At 40.6% G+C, this 16,058-nt stretch overlaps 1 long non-coding RNA gene across 1 annotated transcript; it reads left to right on the forward strand.

Moving 5' to 3' along the window:
* The first annotated feature begins 697 nt into the window (after positions 1–697).
* Positions 698–15,177, forward strand: LOC128314102 (uncharacterized). The gene is made up of 3 exons (XR_008295519.1): positions 698–3,851; positions 5,035–5,186; positions 15,120–15,177. It is a non-coding gene; the product is annotated as an uncharacterized LOC128314102 (long non-coding RNA).
* Positions 15,178–16,058: the final 881 nt, after the last annotated feature.

Here is a 16,058-nt window from a genome sequence, read left to right on the forward strand (position 1 = left end):
TCTTGCTAAAATGCAATCAAGCAAGCCCAGAAGCAAGAAGGTATAATAGAAGTGGTCCATCTAGAATCAAGCACAAGTCAGATTGGAAGCTAACCCAGACCCCAGTTATCCACTGCTCTTGTATCAGCATCTCTCCTGCAGTTCATACCTATGGTTACCTGGTGGAGAGTGAGAGTTCCTCATGACAAACTGAGGCAGAAAGAAAAAGTCTGAGCTTGGTTCACAAATCAGTATGTGCATACAAGCCAGATATGGTATCTGCACTCCCCACTCAGAGGTGGTAAGGGAAAATTCTCCCAGTGGGCAGAATCTTAGGTAATGCACCTGGTTTTTCACTTTGTGTAGAAAACAGAGTGGCCCAAGGTTAGGTATATACATGGACTCAAATGGTTTGGCCACCTGGGAAGAACCTGGAAGGGGAAAGATTGGAAGACTGGGGACAAGAGACTTCTGAGTGGGTATATGGGAATAGGTACAATGTGTCAAAATTTTCATATTGCACATTAGAAATGAGAACTGTTCGGGGTGACTGGCTCAGTCAGTTTGGCTCACGTCATGATCTCACAGCTCATGAGTTTGAGCCCCGCGTCAGGCTCTGTGCTGACAGCTCAGAGCCTGGAGCCTGCTTTGGATTCTGTGTCTCCCTCCCTCTCTGCTCCTCCCCTGCCCACACTCTGTCTCTCTCTCCTTCAAAAATAAACATTAAAAAACAAAAAAAAAAATGTGAACTGTTCTCTACATAAATTTAGAAAAACCTATATGGAATACTACCTTTCTTCCATTCACAAAGCAAATTCACCTGGCTCCTTAAAATAGGATATTATGCAAAAATAATTGGCTGAATGTTGTGAAGTTGCATCAAAAGTACTTGCTGCTATGTCCACCTGAGACCATGTTGATGAAGGTGGCAGGGAAACAGACTCTCTCGCTCATGCTTTGTTGTACTAGCGCACACATTTTGGAAAGTGAGTTATTTGGGCCTAGCAGCATGCATACCCTTCAACCCAGAAATAGCAGTTCCAGTTGAAATCTCCCACCATGAAAGAGGCACTAAACAACCAAATATGTACACAAAATGGCATTTGACATTAGTCATCTCTGCCATTGGTCACCCCACTGATGACACAGTGGGTGTGGGAAGAGTCATGACAGCAGGATGGGCACTTTGCCTCCATGCAGCTACTGCTACTGCTGAATGTCCAACCCACCCCAACACAGAACTAGCCCCAAGTTAGTACCATCCTTCCAGGAGACCATCTGGCCACTGGAGGACAAACGGACAACTCCACCCTGGAAGGAGCAGTGATTTATTTTAACAGAAGTTGTTATGCATTCTGGGTAAAAGTTTGCCTTGCCTGGGGGAGCCTGGGTGGCTCAGTGGGTTGAGCATCAGACTTCAGCTCTGATCATGATCTCAGGGTTCATGAGTTCAAGCCCTATGTCGGGCTCTGTGCTGACAGCTCAGAACCTGGAACCTACTTCAGATTCTGTGTCTCCCACTGCTCCTCTCCCACTCACTCTCTCTCTCTCTTTATCAAAAATAAACAAACATTAAAAAAATTTAAAGAAAAAAAGGTTTGCCTTGCCTGCCTATAGGCGTTAGCCATCACCACTCCCTAAGGGCTTACACAGTATTAAGTGCACTCTCGTAATTTACAGCAAAGTAAATGCATCTGCTCTACAGCAGTGGGCTGAGTGTGTGACATGCGATCCACTGGTCATATTATGTCTGTACCACTCAGAAATGGCTAATCTGATAGAACAATGGAATGGCCTAGAGAAATGACAGCCAGGAGGCTGGTGAGGATGGAGCTCCTCCAGGATGCAAGATACTCAAAATCAAATGGACAGTTAACAAGCTGGCAGAAGATATCCAGACATTTATAGCAGATTATAGTTAATACCCATTGTATAATTAAATTACTTAAATTGATAAGTAAAAAACCTGATAGGAGGAAATAAAGTACAGAAGAATAAATACAAATATTCACTAATATATTATAAAAGGGAAAACCTCACGATAACAAGAAATGCCAGTTATGACTGTCATTTCCCTCACATATTTGAAAAATGGCAGGAATGGATAATATGCAGTGTTGGTGAAGGCTGTGGGGAAACACTCTCATACATGATTTTCTGTACAAGTGCACACATTTTGGAAGGTGAGTGAGTTGGACCTAGCAGCATGCTTACCCTTCAACCTAGAAATTCCAGTTCTCAGAATCTGAATACTTGTTCAAATGTGCCAAGTTAAAGCCCAAGGATTTTTCATTGCAGCAGTATTTGTAGTAGTGACAAATGGAAAACAACTTCATGTAAACTAATAGAGGACAATTTGTGGGAAAAATAAGAAGTTAATATTTTTTGAGAACTTACTAGATACCAGTCAGTGTTCCAAATACTTTACATGTATTAGCTGATTTAATCCTCACAACAACTCTTCTTTGTCCATTTCATAGGTGAGGCAATTGAGGCAGAGAGCCTAAGTAACTTGGAGAAAAAAAAAAACGGATTTGAAATAGTATGAGTAGCTTGATTTTACTTTTAGAAACCAACAAGAACAATTCATGTATGTGTGCATGCACATGCGCACACGCATTTGCATGGGAAAATTGTGGATACAGAGGAATCTGATAATAGTTAGCTCTGGAAAGTGAAAATTGGGAAGGAGGATTTTCTCTTTCTACTTACATACTTTTGTATTATTGATATTTTTAAAGTAAGCGTTAGTTTTAGAATTTAAAAACAAATAACATTAACACCTAAAAATTCACCTGAATGCATTATGTTTACATGATTTTGTTCCATTTCACTGACTGAAGGGTTTGTTGTGGTTGTAGGAAGAAGTTTTATTCCAGGGCAGGATGAAGTGTGCATTGTGTAAGAACTACATTGAGACTGAGGTTCTAGCTTGGCTTAAGGGAGGAAAAGAGTGTGGGTGGCAGAGGAAGGTGGGGAAATCAGAGGTTGGGAGCATAGACAGGATTTTATCAGAGGAAAACAGAGAGCAGACCCGAAACACCCTCAGGGCTGAAAGAGACCCCATAAGAAGTCTAAAAGCCTGCTCTCCACCCTCCTAATAGCCCTCCTAAAGGCAGACAGCCACATTCAGGGTCATAGTCCAGTTCCCTTATTCTCTCCTTGAGAGGTACAGTGAATTTTACATGCATTCAGCAGCCTGACCATTTGGGAAAATGCCTAATTATCCTTATTATTCCTCCAACCAGTATTTATTAAGCTTCCCCTATCCCAGGCACTGGGAACCAGTTACCTGCCATCAGGGAGCTTATACTCTGATACAGTTATTGAATGACTCACCTTTAAGGTGATCTTCTTTGACTGTTCCTCGTATTCTCTTTATAAGCTCACACATAATCTAGAGTTTGCTTGAAGGGTAATGAGTTAATGATTTGACGAACCGTAACAATCAACAGACTGAAGAAGGCATAGGAGTAAGTCAAGATCATTTCAACATCCGAAATGCGTTTTTAAGAAGATAGTTTGGAGGAGGTAATGGCTTTCTTAATTCCAAGTAATAAAATATTTATTTTTTAGATAGCCATACTCAAACCCAAAATCATTTATGTGATGGCTAAACTTTAATATGTGCTCAACTAGTTATGTTCATGTCAAAGTAATTACTGTTATAATCATCTAAATACATTTTTTTTTCTTTTTTTGGAAACTGCCTCTGTAGTGACAACGGGTCTTTTCAGCTTCATCATCCAAACTCTGAAGGCCTTCTCCATCACCACCTGCCTGGTGCCTCATCTGCTGGTCTCTCTTTTGGGGCCACAGTTACCACCAAAGAAGGCATAGGAAGTACCCAAAACAGGATTCACCTAGTTCAAGTAAGAGTATATGTTAACCAGTTCAGGATAAATATGGATTTAGATGGCTTCTTAGTTGTCTGAGCCATGGGTTAGGGTTTTAGGCAGCTGAAGGTTTTTGTCCCTTTTATAGGAAGAAGTTACTCTTTTCTTAATTTTCTTATCCTTCTATGGATTTCTTTATTATTATTATTTGAAGTTTATTATACTCCCATAAAAATGTGAGGACAGGTGGTGCAGAGGCTGTAACACCCCATCTGTGTCACCTTGAACCATCTCATTGTCTCAGGAAGGAATCCTCCCTCCAGGAAGGCTCTGGGTCCTGTGCACACAGAAAGGGGACAATTCACACTTTAAAGTTCCTATAATAAATGAGAAAAACAAGGATGCATATTCTATGTTTGGTCTGTGTAAATAGCCATGCTGCAACCTCTACCAGAAAAAAATACTTTTGTGATTTGGATATTTGAATTGGGCATGTCGTGTAATAGTCTTTAATCAAAACTACATATGTTCAATTGCCCCCAAACTAAGTTATAAAGCTCTTGGGAGCAAGGATTATGTCTTGTTCTAAAAATACCTTTCTAGACTATAAAGAATTGATGTGTCCTAAAGTTTGCTGGCAGACCACTGTTCCAGAGGCCAGAGGGAAGAAATATCACTGGTCTGTCCTTTTGCCTTCAAGAAACTCCTCAGATCATCAGAGGTACAGAGCTGGGCACATTAATCTCAAGGCCCAGTTGTATGGGATTTTTTAACTCATGTACTTAAGATGCATTAGTAAAAATGTCCCATAGTGAATGAACATCAACTAGCTCTTCAACTAGCTCTCCAACATCAGAACAAGAAATGAATAGTAGAAAAGCTGGAGCTCTCTTTATGAGCAGAAGACTTTACAATAAATCCCTCCAATTCAGGTGCTGTTTTTTCCCCCAAGCAGTAGCCAAATGAGGGAGAGAACAAAGTAGAAGCAGATACTCTCAGTGTCTGTGGTCTTCAGATAAATCCAAACTGTGCTCTTGAAGTCATGCCCTGGGTTGACTTTGAGGGCTTCCTCTCCCAGCTACCTCCATAGAGTCTGTACCCAGAAAGCTTCTGTTGGCATCTTCAATGTGAACAATCACAGCACTTCCAGTTGATACATGACAGGTCTGTGCCTACCTCTACCTGTACCAATCAGGAGCTTCCTACCCTTCACTTTCAGGGTGGATCCTCTGTGTTCCTTGCTTTTAGGAAAACATTACTAAAGGCCATCCACCCAGCATGGATTCCACACCACAGGCATGATGATGAGCGTCTGTATTTGCTAAGGAACTACCTGGAACCCTCCACAGAGCAGTCCATGGGAAGCTTGGGGTGAGTCACAAACCACTACACAATAGAATGAACATTGTCTTTACAAGAGAAGCAGAGATGCTTGAACATTTTTCTCTGAGGAAATAGGTCAAAGGGCTTGGCCTTTCATCTGTATGATCCATGCCTTTCAAGCAATGTTAGCAAGTATTATCTATCCCTATTTACCAGGAAAGGAAACTGAGGCAGCCAGCCAGAGAATAAAGTGAATTTTCCATATGACTATTACCTTCTTGGCACTATATCAGTTGTTCCTGATCATTTTAGAGTAATGTATGTTTCACTAGCATATGCTCATTGAATCAGTCCGCATGGGTAACTGATGCAATTGCAATGTTATTGGAATGGTGTTTGGAAATATTACAGCTTTAAAAATCTTTTAATTATGTACTTACGGCTAGCCAAAAAAAAAAAAAAAAGCAATGACCTTTGGGTTGTTTTTATTTCATTGTGGCTGTTACTGCTACAATTGTTATTTTAGGATTAATGCTTAGGAAATCATGGACTCTTAGGAATTAGGAAAAAATCATTTATGACTTATAAACTTACATTCAGTTGAAATGCCTTAAGACTTTTAAAGTGGTATTTCCCCCTTTTGCCTTTGGAAACTTTAAAATTCTCATTAAATTTCATATATGCATTCTGTTCTTTTAAGATATTTTTAAATTTCTATTATTTGAAAATCTGATGAATGTTGCCTTCTATGTGATATGTCCTTAATTAAAATATTGAACACAATAAGCCAAGCAAAAAAAAAAGGAGAAAATTAACCAACATTGTTAACATTGAGCTGTTGTTCAGTCAAGTACAAACCCTTCTGTGGTATTATGCATTTAGATTTCTCTATCCCCTCCAAAGACCAAGCACAGACTCTGTCAGATGCCTTGTGAAATCCCTGTGCACTGTGTCTGCAGCACTGATGAGTTTCTCATTCTAGAAATCTCATCTCAAAAAGGGAATGAGGCTAGTTTTCTTGAGTACCCAGTCTCCTCTTTGGGACCACTGCTCTAGGCCCTCTCATCAATAATCCATTCCAGAAGAGCTCCAGAAAGTTGCCTGGGAGCAAAGTCAACTTCAGCGAAATCCATCTTTTTGGAAACCAGGAACAATAGTTGCCTATCTCTGGTGTTCTAGCACTGCTCTGTTTTCTGTGATGTCTCAAAAAGATTACTCACCATGGTTTCACAATCTAATTAACAAACTATGGTAAGGTCAGAGGACATAATTCACCTTGATTGATCTGACCACTTGAACAAATTGAAAGGCCAAGTGCTTTCTTAGAATCTCCACATATCCTGGGCTTCAAGTCTTTTTTTTTTTTTAACTGTGCTTGTCTGATCCTTTCAGTTTACAAAGCATTCCTTTGGTGAGAAATACGGAAGAAAAAATAGGAATAAGACAGTTCTGCCTTCTGACTTCTGTAAATATTACTCTATCTTCATTGAGCAGTATATTTGGTCTCTGTTTGATACATTTTATGGTTGATAGTGTTTTCTGCAAAATATATCTCTTAGACAACTTGACACTGCTCTGCATCACACTTTAGCCTCGGTTGTCAGTTTGCCCCATTACTTCCATCATTTGTTCATGTCCTTTCTTTATCTTTGCTAGTCAGAGTGCAGTCTGGTTACAGTGCCTTCCTAATTCCTTAGTTCTTCCTCATTTACAATTACATCTTCCAAATTTCATTTCTGAGAGCTTCCTGTGTATTTTGTGCTATATTTTCTTGTTATAGTTTCTGGTAAATGGGAGAAAGTCCATCATTGTGCTGTACTTTCTGAAACTGGCTTTTTATAATATAAACCTCCAGCCCTGAATAACAACGTTAATGTTCTTCTCTTTCTCATGTTATAAACCCAAGTATGTTCTCCCCAAACATTTTGTTACAGGCTCTATGGTTAGCTTGACAGCCACCCCCCTCATTTATTCCCCTCATTTTTGAGCCAGAAGAGAACCTTTTCTATTCCCTCTTCTTTAGAAATGGTAGAATTTTTCAAACCTGGGTAATTCCCAGCTGTATCCTTCCTCTGTTCCAGTTTTTTAATTTGCTTTAGGGAAGCCCCATCCATACCTTTGGTTGGACCGAGTGGCCTGTGTTGTCCACCCTGCTGAGAGCTAGATGTTGGTTCAACTGGTAAGATGGGGTCAGAGGTGTGAAGAGATCCCGTATTGGGGCTGCAAAGGATGCTTCAGACAAAGGAAGCTAGGTTCAATAAGGCAGGAGTAGAATTCTCAACATTTAGCCAAAAACTGAGGACCTGGAGACAGATCTAAAAATCCAATAAAGGCCAATAAAGGGGAGTCAGGTTAAAAAGACACTAAGAAAAGAAGAAGTAGTGAATCTAGACAGTTACCGTCAGCAAGCACTGTGTGTAGGCACATTTCTGTTCATTTCTCTTTAAGCTCTCACCCAAAAAGTTTCTATCCTCTTCTTTCCTTTGAGATTCCTGGATTTCCACTCATGTTTATATTTCATGAGTATATGGTCTCTGCCTTCTTTGTTAGTTGTTTTTTTTGTTTTGTTTTGTTTTGTTTTGTCAGATACTATTAGTGGGTCTCATCGCTCTAGGTTTTTGGTGATGTCTGTTAGACAACAGCATCATTTTTTAAATTATTATTATTTTAATGTGTATTTATTTTTGAGAGCGGGTAAGAGGGCATGAGCAGAGAAGGGGCAGAGAGAAAGGGAGACAGAATCCAAAGCAGGCTCCAAGCTCTGAGCTGTCATCACAGAGCCCGATTCAGGGCTTAAACCCACAAGCTGTGAGATCATGACCTGAGCCGAAGTCGGACACTTAATTGACTGAGCCACCCAGGTGCACCGACAACAGTAGCATCATTGCCCCCAAATTGCAAGTCCTCTTTTCTTTATCACCCATAGTCTGTGCTTTCATATCTAGATACCACCATAAAAGCTAACTTTACTGAGTACTTTCTGTATACCAGCCATATACTATGGCAGTTACTAATGTGCCAATTGTGCAGATGACAAAACTGAAGTACAGAGTGCTTAAGCTATTGCCCAAGATCACATCACTAGCAAGTGGAATAGTCAGGATTGGAACCCAGGCAGTCTGGTTGTAGAATCTGTGTTCTTTTTTTCGGGGGGGTGGGGGGGAGGGAGCTGCATTTTGCTTTCTTTTTTTTTTTCATAAAATTTATTGTCAAATTGGTTTCCATACAACACCCAGTGCTCATCCCAACAGGTGCCCTCATCAATGCCCATGACCCACTTTCCCCTCCCACCCACCCCCCATCAACTGTCAGTTTGTTCTCAGTATTTAAGATCTCTTATGGTTTGCCTCCTTCTCTCTCTGTAACTTTCCCCACCCCTTCCCCTCCCACCTGGTCTTCGGTTGAGTTTCTCAGGATCCACATATGAGTGAAAACATTTGGTATCTGTCTTTCTCTGCCTAATTTATTTCACTTAGCGTAACACTCTCCAGTTCCATCCACGTTGGTACAAATGGCCAGATTTCATTCTTTCTCATTGCCAAGTAGTCTTCCATTGTATATATAAATCACATCTTCTTTATCCATTCGTCAGTTGATGGACATTTAGGCTTTTTCCGTAATTGGCTATTGATGAAAGTGCTGCTATAGACATTGGGGTACAAGTGCCCCTATGCATCAGCACTCCTGTATCCCTTGGGTAAATTCCTAGCAGTGCTATTGCTGGGTCATAGGGTAGATCTATTTTTAATTTTTTGGGGAACCTCCACACTGTTTCCCAGAGCGGCTGCACCAGTTTGCATTCCCACCAACAGTGCAAGAGGGTTCCTGTTTCTCCACATCCTCACCAGCATCCTATAGTTTCCTGATTTGTTCATTTGGCATGAGGTGGAATCTCAGTGTGGTTTTGATTTGTACTTCCCTAATGAGGAGTGACGTTGAACATCTTTTCATGTGCCTGTTGGCCATCTGGATGTCTTCTTTAGAAAAGTGTCTATTCATGTCTTCTGCCCATTTCTTCACTGAATTATTTGTTTTTCAGGTGTGGAGCTTGGTGAGTTCTTTATAGATTTTGGATACTAGCCCTTTGTCCGATATGTCATTTGCAAATATCTTTTCCCATTCCGTTGGTTGCCTTTTAGTATTGTTGATTGTTTCCTTTCTGTGCAGAAGCTTTTTATCTTCATGAGGTCCCAGTAGTTCCTTTTTGCTTTTAATTGCCTTGCCTTTGTGGATGTGTCAAGTAAGAAATTGCTGCGGCTGAGGTCAGAGAGGTTTTTTCCTGCTTCCTCCTCTAGGATTTTGATGGTTTTCTGTCTCACATTCAGGTCCTTTATCCATTTTAGTTTATTTTTGTGAATGGTGTAAGAAAGTGGTCTAGTTTCAACCTTCTGCATGTTGCTGTCCAGTTCTCCCAGCACCATTTGTTAAAGAGACTGTCTTTTTTCCATTGGATGTTCTTTCCTGCTTTGTCAAAGATTAGTTGGCCATACTTTTGTGGGTCCAATTCTGGAGTCTGTATTCCATTCCATTGGTCTATGTGTCTGTTTTTGTGCCAGTACCATGGTGTCTTGATGATTACAACTTTTTAGTAGAGGCGAAAGTCTGGGATTGTGATGCCTCCCGCTTTGGTCTTCTTCTTCAATATTACTTAGGCTATTCGGGGTCTTTTGTGGTTCCATACAAATTTTAGGAGTGCTTGTTCTAGCTTCGAGAAGAATGCTGGTGCAATTTTGATTGGGATTGCATTGAATGTGTAGATTGCTTTAGGTAGTATTGACATTTTAACAATATTTATTCTTCCAATCCATGAGCATGGAATGTTTTTCCATTTCTTTGTATCTTCTTCAGTTTCCTTCATAAGCTTTCTATAGTTTTCAGCATACAGGTCTTTTACATCTTTGGTTAGGTTTATTCCTAGGTGTTTTATGATTCTTGGTGCAATTGTGAATGAGATCAGTTTCTTTATTTGTCTTTCTGTTGCTTCATTATTAGTGTATAAGAACGCAACTGATTTCTTTACATTAATTTCGTATCCTGCAACTTTGCTGAATTCATGTATCAGTTCTAGCAGACTTTTGATGGAGTCTCTTGGGTTTTCCATGTATAGTATCATGTCATCTGCAAAAAGTGAAAGCTTGACTTCATCTTTGCCAATTTTGAGGGCTTTGATTTCCTTTTGTTGTCTGATTGCTGATGCTAGCACTTCCAACACTATATTAAACAACAGTGGTGAGAGTGGGCATCCCTGTCGTGTTCCTGATCTCAGGGGGAAAGCTCTCAATTTTTCCCCACTGAGGATGAGATTAGCTGTGGGCTTTTCATAAATGGGTTTTATGATGTTTAAGTGTGTTCCTTCTATCCCGACTTTCTTGAGGGTTTTTATTTAGAAAAGATGCTGAATTTTGTCAAATGCTTTTTCTGCATCGATTGACAGAATCATCTGGTTCTTTTCTTTTATTAATGTGATGTTTCACATTGATTGATTTGCGAATGTTGAACCAGCCCTGCATCCCAGGAATGAATCCCACTTGATCATGGTGAATAATTCTTTTTATATACTGTTGAATTCGATTTGCTAGTATCTTGTTAAGAATTTTTACATCCATAGTCATCAGGGATATTGGCCTGTAGTTCTCTTTTTTGCTGGGTCTCTGTCTGGTTTAGGAATCAAAGTAATGCTGGCTTCATAGAAAGAGTTTGGAAGTTTTCCTTCCTTTTCTATTTTTTGGAACAGCTTGAGAAGGATAGGTATTATCTCTGCTTTAAATGTCTGGTAGAATTCCCCAGGGAAGCCATCTGGTCCTGGACTCTTACTTGTTGGGAGATTTTTGATAACTTATTCAATTTCTTCACTGGTTATGGGTATGTTCAAATTTTTTATTTCTTCCTATTTGAGTTTTGGAAGTGTGTGGGTGCTTAGGAATTTGTCCATTTCTTCCAGGTTATCCAGTTTGTTGGCATATAATTTTTCATAGTATTCTCTGATAATTGCTTGTATTTCTGAGGGATTGGTTTTAATGATACCATTTTCATTCATGACTTTATCTATTTGGGTCCTCTCCCTTTTCTTTTTGAGAAGCCTGGCTAGAGGTTTATCAGTTTTTTTATTTTTCTGAAAAACCAAGTCGTGGTTTCATTGATCTGCTCTACTGTTTTTTAGATTCTATATTGTGTATTTCTGCTCTGATGTTTATTATTTATCTTCTTCTGCTGGGTTTAGGCTGCCTTTGCTGTTCTGCTTCTATTTCCTTTAGGTGTGCTGTTAGATTTTGTATTTGGGATTTTTCTTGTTTCTTGAGATAGGCCTGGATTGCAATGTATTTTCCTCTCAGGACTGCCTTCACTGCATCCCGAAGCATTTGGATTGTTGTTTTTTCATTTTCATTTGTTTCCATATATTTTTTAATTTCTTCTCTAATTGGCTGGTTGACCCATTCATTCTTTAGTAGGATGTTCTTTAACCTCCATGTTTTTGGAGGTTTTCCAGACTTTTTCCTGTGGTTGATTTCAGGTTTCATAGTATTGTGGTCTGAAAGTGTGCATGGTATGATCTCAATTCTTTTATACTTATTAAGGGCTGTTTTGTGACCCAGAATGTGATCTATCTTGGAGAATGTTCCATGTGCACTCGAGAAGAAAGTATATTCTGTTGCTTTGGGATGCAGAGTTCTAAATATATCTATCAAGTCCATGTGATCCAATATATCATTCAGGGCCCTTGTTTCTTTATTTATTCTCTGTCTAGATCTTCTATCCGTTGTTGTACATAGAGTATTAAAGTCTCCTCAAATTACCACATTCTTACCAATAAGATTGCTTATGTTTGTGATTAATTGTTTTATATATTTGGGGGCTTTCGAATTCAGTGCATAGACATTTATAATTGTTAGCTCTTCCTGATGGATAGACCCTGTAATTATTATATAATGCCCTTCTTCATCCCTTATTACAGCCTTTAATTTAAAGTCTAGTTTGTCTGATATAAGTATGGCTACTCCAGCTTTCTTTTGACTTTCAGTAGCATGATAGATAGTTCTCCATCCCCTCACTTTCAATCTGAAGGTGTCCTCAGGTCTAAAATGAGTCTCTTGTAGACAGAAAATAGGTGGGTCTGATTTTTTTATCCATTCTGACACCCTGTCTTTTGGTTGGGGCATTTAGTCCATTTACATTCAGTGTTATTATTGAAAGATATGGGTTTAGAGTCATTGTGATATCTGTAGGTTTCATGCTTGTAGCGATGTCTCTGGTACTTTGTGGTCCTTGCAACATTTCACTCAGAGTCCCTCTTAGGATCTCTTGTAGGGCTGGTTTGGTGGTGATGAATTCCTTCAGTTTTTGTTTGCTTGGGAAAACCTTTACCTCTCCTTATATTCTGAATGACGGACTTGCTGGGTAAAGGATTCTTGGCTGCATATTTTTTCTGTTCATCACATTGAAGATTTCCTGCCACTCCTTTCTGACCTGCCAAGTTTCAGTAGATAGGTCTGCTACTTCCCTTATGTGTCTACCTTTGTATGTTAAGGCCCGTTTATCCCTAGCTGCTTTCAGAATTCTCTCTTTATCCTTGTATTTTGCCAGTTTCACTATGATATGTCATGCAGAAGATTGATTCAAGTTATGTCTGAAGGGAGTTCTCTGTGCCTCTTGGATTTCAATGCCTTTTTCCTTCCCCAGATCAGGGAAGTTCTCAGCTGTGATTTGTTCAAGTACACCTTCAGCCCCTTTCTCTCTCTTCTTCTTCTTCTGGAATTCCTATGATACGGATATTGTGTGTTTGATTGCATCACTTAGTTCTCTAATTCTCCCCTCATACTCCTCGATTTTTTTATCTCTCTTTTTCTCAGCTTCCTCTTTTTCCATAATTTTATCTTCTAATTTACCTATTCTCCCCTCTGCTCTTCAGTCTGCACTGTAACCACCTCCATTTTATTTTTCATTTCATTTATAGCATTTTTAAATTCATCATGACCATTTTTTAGTCCCTTAATCTCTGTAGCAATAGATTCTCTGCTGTCCTCTATGCTTTTTTCAAGCCCAGTGATTAATTTTATGACTATTATTCTAAATTCTTGTTCCATTATATTGCTTAAATCGGTTTTGATTAATTCAGTAGCTGTTGCTACTTCCTGGGATTTCTTTTGAGGAGAATTCTTCTGTTTCATCATTTTGGCTAGTATTCTGTCCCCTATTCATTTTAAAAGCTTGTTGTATGCTCTGCACCTGCGAGCACTGCTATATTGAAGGAGGGTAATACACTGTACAGGGCCTGGCCCTTCAGGAGGTGTTTTTTCAGGGATTGTTACCTGCTCTGTGTTGTTGTAACTTTGGTTATTTTATTACCCTACTTGTAGTAATATTTTGGACCCTCCACCAGATGTGCTTTGATTTGTTCCTGGAGTAGCCCTGTAAAGGAAAACAGATCGACAAACAGAAGACAAAAACATGCAAACACACAAACAAATAACACAAATAAACAAAAACAAAAACCTAAAGACTAAAAACAAAAAACCCAAAAACACTGACTACAAGTAAAGAAGAGGGTGGAGGCGGTGCTGATGGTAGAGCACATACAAAGAGAGAATTGACAGGAGTGAGGGTGGGAGGGGGAGAGGAGAAAAAATAAGCATTGATTAGGCAGAGAGACTAAAAGGCTTAATCCAGAGAGAGAAAGGAAAATAAAGAAGGAGGTGGGGGAAATGAAATGAAGATAAAGTTACTCATACAGAGAAACTATATGGCTTGATTATTTCAGAGAAAGGAGTGTAAAGAAGGTGTAGAACATGTATCAAGACAATGGATTAAATATGTCTGTTTAGACAGACCAATAATCAGAGTAACCAGCCTAGTGGAGGGAAGAGATAAGGAGGAAAATTGGGGGGAGGGGGGCGTGGAATATATCTATATATCCAGAATTGACCTAGAGTTAATCCAGGCATCGCTGCATCGCTTGTAGGTAGTAGCTGTCTGCAGGGTCTGTCCTGCTCCGGTGCATGTGCTGCAAAGGGGTGTGGTTTGGCATTATCTGGACCCACCTCCACTATGGGTCCAGGAAGTGATCCCTGAGGCCCTGCCTTGTTGGTGGGGGGAGGCGGAAATAGTGATTTCCCCCTCCCCCCCCCCCCCCAGCCTCTTCTCCATGGAGCCAGACCCGGTGAACTCAGTTTGAGTCATCTTCACTGTGCTGCGGGCGCAGACGGGTGGTCCTTCTCACTCCACCAACTTCCCTGACCCTGTGCTTGGCTATGATTCAAAGTCCCACTCATGTGCTCTGGCCCTGGGGAAACGCCTCTCAGAGTGGTGATATGTAGTCCCGGCTGGCTTTGTCTGTGCCACAGCCCTTCCGGGAGGGCCGCCTTCTCCTGCTGCGCACTGAACTGCCGCCCTCGCCGCAAGCCCCTGGGGTGGCAGATGCAGGCAGCCTTTGCGTTTTCCCACGGCACTGCAGGGAAACTTTGTGGCCTTTTCCTTCTGCAGACGACACCCTTGGCCCAGCCACTGCGCCCGGCGTGGCGGACACAGGCAGGTTACCTACTATCGCACAGCCCTCCAGGGAGGGAACCACTTTCTCCAGCTGCAGACTGAGCCTCTAACCTACCACTGCACCCAGGCCTGGCTCCCCTCCTCCCCAGGTGCGCGAACAGGGAGCCGGCCCCAGTCCAAAGAAAGCCCCGCAGTTAGAGATTGGATCCTTCTCAGTCTCAGTCCGAGGTCTTTCTCCTCTCCAGATACAGTCTCGCACTTCCCTAGCCGCTCTTTCTCTTCCCTTTGTCTTTCCGCAGAAGATAGAATCTGTGTTCCTAAACCCCTTCTCGGAATCTATTTGTTTTCTTTGTTATTTTTCCTGGAGAATCACCAGGACCCCCTTTATTATTATTACTTCCCTTCACCCAATGTAACCAGTATCCTCTTTAGTTTCATATTTTGGAATATCACGTAGGTAAGTTTGTGTTTGCTTTTTGTTTGTTTGTTTTTAAGTAGGCTGCACACCCAACACAGAGCACAACTTGGGGCCTGAACTCACGACCTGAGATCAAGAGTCAGATGCTTAACCAACTGAGCCACCCAGGCACCCCTCATCTAGTTAAGTTTTTAGTCTACTAATTTACTTATATCTTTCTCAGATTTATTCATGTGCCCTTCTATAAGCATTAGTTGAGTTCCGTCTGTGTTGTGAGCTGTGTGACCATGGTTCTTACCCCTAGGGAGAATCAGTCCCTGATTGGGACTGATTAATGACTGATTAATCAGGGACTGATTCAGGGACAATTAATATCTTTAAGCAGTTGATGAATACAGAAAATTTTGTGCAAAATGTGTATATATTCACATGTGACTTTGAGGACATATTCACATAACTGTTACCAGATTCTCAGGAGTCTGTGACCACCTCCCATAAAGATGAGAATCACTGGTCTAAAGAGACACAGATATCGTTATAATACCGTGACACCCTGATTAGATCTAGGAGCTATGGTCCCAAACATGCTTTCCCAACCTTACGAGAGGTACTTCCTCTTTGACTGGGTCAGTCCTTCCAATGTTATATGATTTTTTAATATCATCTGGTGACTGACAGGAACTTTAAAGGATCTGGGATTTTACTTACAAACTAACAAGTTAGGCTGATGCAGTTTGATGATGCTAGCAGAAAACACAAGACTCCTGAGTCAGAGGCAAAAGACTATGTTCTTCACAGCAATAGCATCGCTAGAGTATTAGCATTTCCAATTAGCTTTCCGGGCCCCAATTCCCACAAAGCAATGTGGTGAGGGCCACTTGACACCTGGAGGTGCCATGGGCCACATATAGTAGAGGAACCCTGAGATTAAGGAACTCAAATCTTTTATAATGGGTGGTAAGCCTCCCAGAAGGTGACGTTATCTTATTAACTGAACAGTAAGCATTGCTGCTAATTCC

The sequence above is a fragment of the Acinonyx jubatus genome, chromosome C1 (assembly GCF_027475565.1).
Source record: "Acinonyx jubatus isolate Ajub_Pintada_27869175 chromosome C1, VMU_Ajub_asm_v1.0, whole genome shotgun sequence".
Taxonomy (NCBI): Eukaryota; Metazoa; Chordata; class Mammalia; order Carnivora; family Felidae; genus Acinonyx; species Acinonyx jubatus.